This window comes from Echinops telfairi, unplaced genomic scaffold (genome assembly GCF_000313985.2).
Source record: "Echinops telfairi isolate 266 unplaced genomic scaffold, ASM31398v2 ScPeMD7_7406;HRSCAF=8444, whole genome shotgun sequence".
NCBI lineage: Eukaryota > Metazoa > Chordata > Mammalia > Afrosoricida > Tenrecidae > Echinops > Echinops telfairi.
Window position 1 is genome coordinate 3162872 of NW_022111306.1, and position 7091 is coordinate 3169962.

The window sequence follows — 7091 nt, forward strand, 5'->3', positions numbered from 1 at the left end:
CTTGATAGTTTATAAATGGTTATTTTGTCATATCTTGCCCTGTCCGACGTCTCCCTTCATCCACTTTTTGATTGTCCCCCAGGGAGGAGGTCACACACAGTTCCATGTAATCGGTTCCCTCTTTCCTACCCATTCTCTCTTTACCCACCCTGTTTTGCCACTAATACCACTGGTCCTATAGGGCTCATCCGTCCTGGATTCCCTGTATTTTCAGTTCCTATCTGTACCAGAGGCTGTAACTGTTTTAAGGAGTAGAAAGCCCAGTCTTTCTTCCAAGGAGCTGCTGGTGGATTCGAACTGCCATTCATTCATATCACAGCCCAATGAATAACCACTACTCCACCAGGGCTTGGAGCTGGTCATTCCCAAATCCAGAGTTCAGATGTCTGTGTTGAATATCTTCTTCATCCACAAGACTTCAGATGCTGGTGAATTAGGTCAGATAATGGGCCACAAATCAAGTTCTTAAAAATGGAGATTAGGCAAAAAGCAAGCCAGATGCTAGATCCAGAGCAAGAGAATGAAACCTGTGAAAATGAAAGTGGGCCTTGCTTGCTTAGCCAAGCCAAAGACCACACTGGAACTCACATCAGGATAGCGACCCAAGTCCTGGGCTATTAATCCTTTGAGGGGCAGGGGCTAGGTAACTTACCTCTGGTTGGTGTTCATCACTGGTGACTCAGCACTAGTCTGTGCATGGTCAGTCAGAAAGAGGAGATCACAAAGATGGCTTTGATGGAGGTGCACATTTTGCTTTCTCTGGATTATACCTACAGAGAAACAAAGGGTAGTGACTTGAGTCTTAGAGTTTACTGGGCGGGGGGGGGGGAGGCTCAAAAGATATCCTCCCTTAATCCTTAAAAAGATAACCCCCTTCAAAATAGGATTATAACCATAGGTGGATAGGCTAGAATTTGCAATACATCTCAAAATGGAGAACTATGGCTAGAAGGACCATTTTAAGTAATTAACAATATCTCAAGCCACCCCCTGCATCTGCATCTTCTACCCATTGCTTCTTTCATGCTTGAAGCATTAAACCCCCCCTCTCAGTCATTTTACTAGTCCAATCATTGGCTAGTCCATTTGAATAGGCATTAATAACTAGTCCTTCAATATGCCAAGAGTGAGGTTTACTATCAAAGGAGGTTACTTTGGTATCTGTCATTCAGGTCTGTTGGTGTCCCTCTGACTAGGTCAGATTCTTGAAAAGTCACCTCGACTTCACCCTGACTGTCGCCTGGTAACTTCCAAGAGCATTCCCTTGCACTGAGTCTCTCTCAGGATATAAGCATAATATGAGGTATTCTCCCTGCATACCCCATTCATTCATTCATTTACCTTCAGTTATTAATTCTTCCTCCACTTGTCTTTCTTTTTTTTAACCCAGACTCAATACCAGCTAAGAAACAAAGAACAATATAAACTAGAATGGAAGGTTTTCCTACCTAACAAACAATACAATATTAATTGGACACCTGAAGAAATTGTATCTATTTTCCTGGGGAATCATAAAGAATAAAACAATCTCATATTTCAAAACAGGATTAGATGTGGTCCTATTGGGAGAGAGGTTAATAGGATAGATGACCTATTAAGTTCCCTTCCCATTCTAAAATTTTATCTTTTATGATAGCAGATAGAGAGTTTTGCTGGGCAAAATTGATTTCTGGCAAAGGACATATCTCTGAAGAGTCATTTTTCATGGCTTTGTATATAATTTTTATTGATGCCATAATCTTCAAAGACTGAAGAAATGGCTCCATGTAATGAAAATTCTTAGACTGCTCTAGCTATTCTCTTGGAAAGAATTGTATTTCTGAGATGTTTTAACACTTTTAACACACTGTTACCCCAATCTAATATATTGGTTAGGAATGCATGTGTGAGAATATGTTGGTTTTAGGTGCGATTGGGTAAGTTCTGGCTAATAGTGATCCTATGTGCAACAGAACAAAACAGAGTGCAGTCCTGCCCCATCATCACAATTGTTGTTAGGTTTGAATCCATTGTTGCATCAGTTCATCTCCTTGATGGTCTTCTCTGTTTTCACTGATGTGCTTCTCTACGAAGCATAACTTCCTTCTCTAGGAACCAGTCTCTTCTGACAACATGTCCTGTCCAAAGTGTGAGATGAAGTGGCCACTTCCACCTAGTCCTGGAAACCTGCCTATCAATCTACCGCACACTCTCGGTGCTTCTCCTTTGCTCCCACAGGGTCATGGTGTTGCACCTCTGCTCTGTCTCGTGGTCCCTCGGGGCTGCAATCTCTGAGGCCTCTGCGGCTTCAGACACTCTGGACTAAGGTCTCGCACACGCTCTACTGGGGGCTCTTCTTGGGATTCCTGTTCCTGCTTCTGAGACAGCTCACTCTTACACCCAGTGGATGGCAAAACTGTCCAATCCCAGAGTTAGCGTTCTTGACACCTTATTCACATGTTCCCCTCCATTCAATGGGTGGAAATTTAAAAGATTATGGGTAGAAGAGCCACATTAAGCTAATTTCACTTCTCCACAAGAGGCTAGAAGTCCAAAGTCAGAGTTCTGGTTCTAACAAAAGGCTTTCTCTGTTGGTTCTGTGGGAAAGGACTTCCTTGAAGATCATGTGTCTTGTCACCAACTCGCGCCTCAATCCAGAACAGCGGTTCTCAACCTGTGGATCATGACCCCTTTGGGAGTCGAACGACCCTTCACAGGGGTTGCCCATTTCATAACAGTAGCAAAATTACAGTGATGAAGTAGTAACGAAAATAATTTTATGGTTGGGGGGGTCACCACAACATGAGGAACTGTATTAAAGGGTCGTGGCTTTAGGAAGTTTGAGAACGGCTGATCTAGAAGCTTTCCAGCACAGGGACACAGATCCAAAGGGCTTTCTCTGGTACAGCTCTTTTTTCTTGGTGGTAGTAAATGCCCCCTACTCTGCCCTACTCTGCTCTGTCTCTCTTTTGCCTGGAATCTCTAATAAGATAAAAGATGCTGTGGGCCATACCCCAAGGAGACTTCCCTTACAGGATTTCTAAGAGTGTTGCATCCCACCCTTGTTTTAATCAGGTGCCATCCAGGCGGTCTGACCAATTCCACACCATCCTCACAATTGCTCCTGTGCTCCAGTCCATTGTTAAAGGCACTGTGTCCATCCATCTCCTTAAGGGCCTTCCTCTTTTTCACTGCCCCGCCACTTTACCAAGCATGATGCCTTTCTCCAGGGACTGGTCTCTTTTAACAACATATCCAAGAGGGAAGTGATCGCAATGACCCTTACATAACCACACTCCACGAACAACAGCGACCATGGGGGGAGGGAGACAGGGGTCGGTGTAAAATATGAAAATAATAATAATTTCTAAATTATCAAGGGATCATCAGGGTGGGAGGGCGAGGGAAAAGAGGAGCTGATACCCAGGGCTCAAATAGAAAGTAAAGGTTTAGAAAATAATGATGGGAACCTATGTATAAATATGCTTCATACAATTGATGTATGGATTGTTTGTTATAAGAGCTGTAAGAGCCCGCAATAAAATGATCTTTTAATTTAAAAAAATTAAAACGTCCAAAGTATGTAAGATGTAGTCTCACCATCCTAGCGTCTATGGAGCACCCTGCCGTACTTCTTCCAAAACAGATTTATGTGTCCTTTTTACAGCCCATGGTACTTTCAATATTCTCCACCAGCACCATAATTCAGATGTTTCATTCTTCTTCAGTCTTCTTTATTGAGTCAAGTCCAACTTTCACATGCAGATGAGGCGATTGAAATACCAGGCCATGGGCCACGCACACCTGAGCGCTGAAAGAATCTTCCCAGCTTTTGTCCACTCTAAAGCGATCTTGTGCAGCCGATCTGCCCACTGCGATACATGCTTTGAGCTCCGCTGCTGCTTCCAGGAGCATTGCTTGTGGACGGAAGCAAGACAAAAGTCAACAATTTCAACTTTTTCTCCATTTATCATGAATGTTCTTGGTCCAGTTGTAAGGATTTGGGTTTTCTTTACATTGAGTTGGAATGAAGGTTCTAACTGAAGGTTAAAATCCTTTATCTTCATTAGTAAGGGAACTTCATCAGTCCTCCTCATTTTCAGCAAGTAAGGTTGTGCCATCTGCATTTCAAAGGTTGTTAATAAAGAACAACCTACCTTTAATCCTTTTACAATCCACTGCCTTTCAAAGTCAGATCACATCATAGAGGATGATGGCCAAATCAGAGAATTAGGGCCCAGCCAAATAGACATACCTTGGGGCCTCAATCCAATCCACAACAAACCCTTTCTCCTGGCCCTTAAGAGTCTAGTAAAATCTCCATTGTATCTGGTAGTTTTCATCCCTACCACAAAAGACTTAAGGGAAACCCCTGGTCGGGTAAACCTGAGATGAAATCCTCATTTCAACTACTCCTACTTATGTAAGCCTGGATCTTTTACTTTACTTCAAATAGAATGACCAACATATGACAAGAATAGCTACTGCCCCATCAGACAGCAGATATTTGTCAAATATAAGTTGCTTTTCATGAATTGTCGTAGTGGATCATGTTTATATTTATAATAGCTATTATTTCATTCGCCTGAAAAACTACTAATGCTTATATGGATGACAGTCCATTAGACATAACTGCCTTCAGACAAATACTGCTCCTTGGTCATATTTTCAAATCCTCAGTGGTTAATGGAGTGCTTGTGATTAATAGTTGCCACACACGCACAAACATATATATCATTTTCTATTTGTTTAGCCTGAAAATCACTAAATACTCATTCTCTTAAAAGATACTCAATATGTTTTTAGTAACATAAAATGTTCAAGATGCTTACTCATTTCAAAAGTTAGCACATAATCAAGAACCAATAACACTGAGGGAAGAAATCCAAGATTCACTGAAGCCTTTAGTGAACAACAAAGCTCCAGGAATTGTCAGAATGCCAACTGAAATGTTTAACAAGCCCTGGAAGGACTCTCTCATGTACACCAAGACCTTAGGAAGACAGCTTCCTGGTCAACCAACTGGAAGAGATCCATCTTTGCGGCCATTCCAAAAAGAGATGTCCCGATAGAGTGTGGAAATTATCAAATAATATAATTAATATCAGATGCATGTAAAATTTTCCTGGGGATAATTCAAAAAGACATCAATATGGAGCTGCCAGAAATCCAGGCTGGAGTCAGAAGATGGCCTGGCACGAGGGCTAACACTGCCCCCATCAAATGGATCTTGATGGAAAGCAGAGAATACCAGAATATATTGATTATATTGTTTTAGGTCATTTTTCAGGAGATTGCTAGGCCTTAGCTGCTAGATCACTGAGAATCCTGATTCTGGCCCAGCCACCATGACACAAAATCTAACTATGACAGTCCATATTAGAGAAGTGGTGAGGGAGCCAGCATGAGGATTAAAAATGGAAGGGACTGTGGGAACACAAATGACAAGAAATTACAAGTCATTATTAGACATACCCTTAAATAGCACAAAGTCTTGGAAACAAAGATTTTTAAAAAGCGAGCCGGACTTCATATGCTCAATAATTCTCAGTTATATCTTTACTAATGAAATTAAGCATATGTTCTACAGCTTAGATTTCAAAGTCCTCCAAACTGTGACCCCTGTCATCTCTTCTTTTCTACGCAGATGCTCCCTCAACAAAAAACAATTCTTGAGCATTTCCTGGCATACTGCGGCTCTTTACCCCTCTCATTTCAGCATGTTGAAAACTGTCCTTTTATTTCGTTTTTTTTCAAAACTCACTTCACACATCTTTGCTGCCTGATGTCTTTTCTGTTATCTCACAATTGGATATGATTTCTCCTTCCCTTTGGCTTTCACCGTATTTTTCTTCTTGACTAAGACAGCGTAGGTAACTTTGCAGTGTAGCTACGGTATTTACCAACCTTGACGGGATTGCCAAATCTTTAGGAATGAAGAGTCTCAGATTTCATATTGCTTCTTACAGCTCTTCTTCAACATTTTAAACACAATTATCGAAAGCCTACTCTGTTGAAGGTTCCATGCTGGGCCCCAGAGACAAAATGGTAAGCAAACTAGACGTGATCCCTACCCTAATAGAGCGTACGCAGTCTAAACAAGCAGACAGACAAACAAATCTCACTATTGTTGGGTCGAATCTAACTCATAGCAAGCCTATAAGACACTGCCCCTTTTGTTTCCTGATGCTGTAAATCTTTACAGGAGCAGAAAACCTCCTCTTTCTCCCACAGAGTAGCTGGTTGGTTTGAACTACTGACCTTATCATTAACAGCCCAATAGGATCCCACTATGTCCCAGGGTTCCTTTTCTATAGTTTAACAAGGGATAGAGAAAAGTAAGCATATGACTAAAATAATGGGACTATATATCAGGTTGTAACTGAAGTACCAACAAGTTTGGGTTGAGAGAGAGGAGCTGTAGAAATCCAGGCAAAAGAAAAAGTGCGGTGGTTTCAAAAGATGAGAGAAGTCCAGTATGACAGAAGTACAAACAGAGGCAATGAAAATGAAAATGCAGAAAGGGGGAGGTCATCCAGGGATAGTAACACGCTTAATAAGTGCCTTATCATTTTATTCTAGGTCACTGCAGGTTGTTAAGCAACAAAGTGGTTTGATCAGGAGTAATATTGATGCTTACAGAAAAATCCACATGCAAAAGCTTATTCCCTGATAAAAGTGTATTTATTTATGTGTATTCAGCACCAGTTCTAAAATGATTTGATGTGGCTAAAATGTATATTTGCAGTACAGTATATACAAATCAAGTACTTCCACTTTCAAGAAGGATTCTGAAAACATGAGTGAAACATCTTGATGTTGAAATCAATGATGCATAAAACTTAGACACATTTCATATGAAAACTAGGTTATGTACGTAGAATCATACTATTGCCATATGGTGATCTTTATTCTCCTTCAATTTTGTATGTCTGTTGTTAGAACCTTGGTCATAGTTTAACTTACCAAAAAAAGTCCACTTTCTTTAAAACTTTTTGTCCAGTGTTTCAATAACACAGAAGGATTCATTAAAGCAAGAGACCTGAAAATAGACACATTATATATAACAAGTTATGAAAGCTTGCTACTTGCCAGACTTGTTCTGGAGGAGA

The 7091-nt window shown here is 40.9% G+C and overlaps 1 pseudogene; it reads left to right on the forward strand.

The window, feature by feature from the left end:
- The first annotated feature begins 6003 nt into the window (after window positions 1–6003).
- Window positions 6004–7091, forward strand: part of LOC105978372 — a 2260-nt pseudogene continuing 1172 nt past the window's right edge.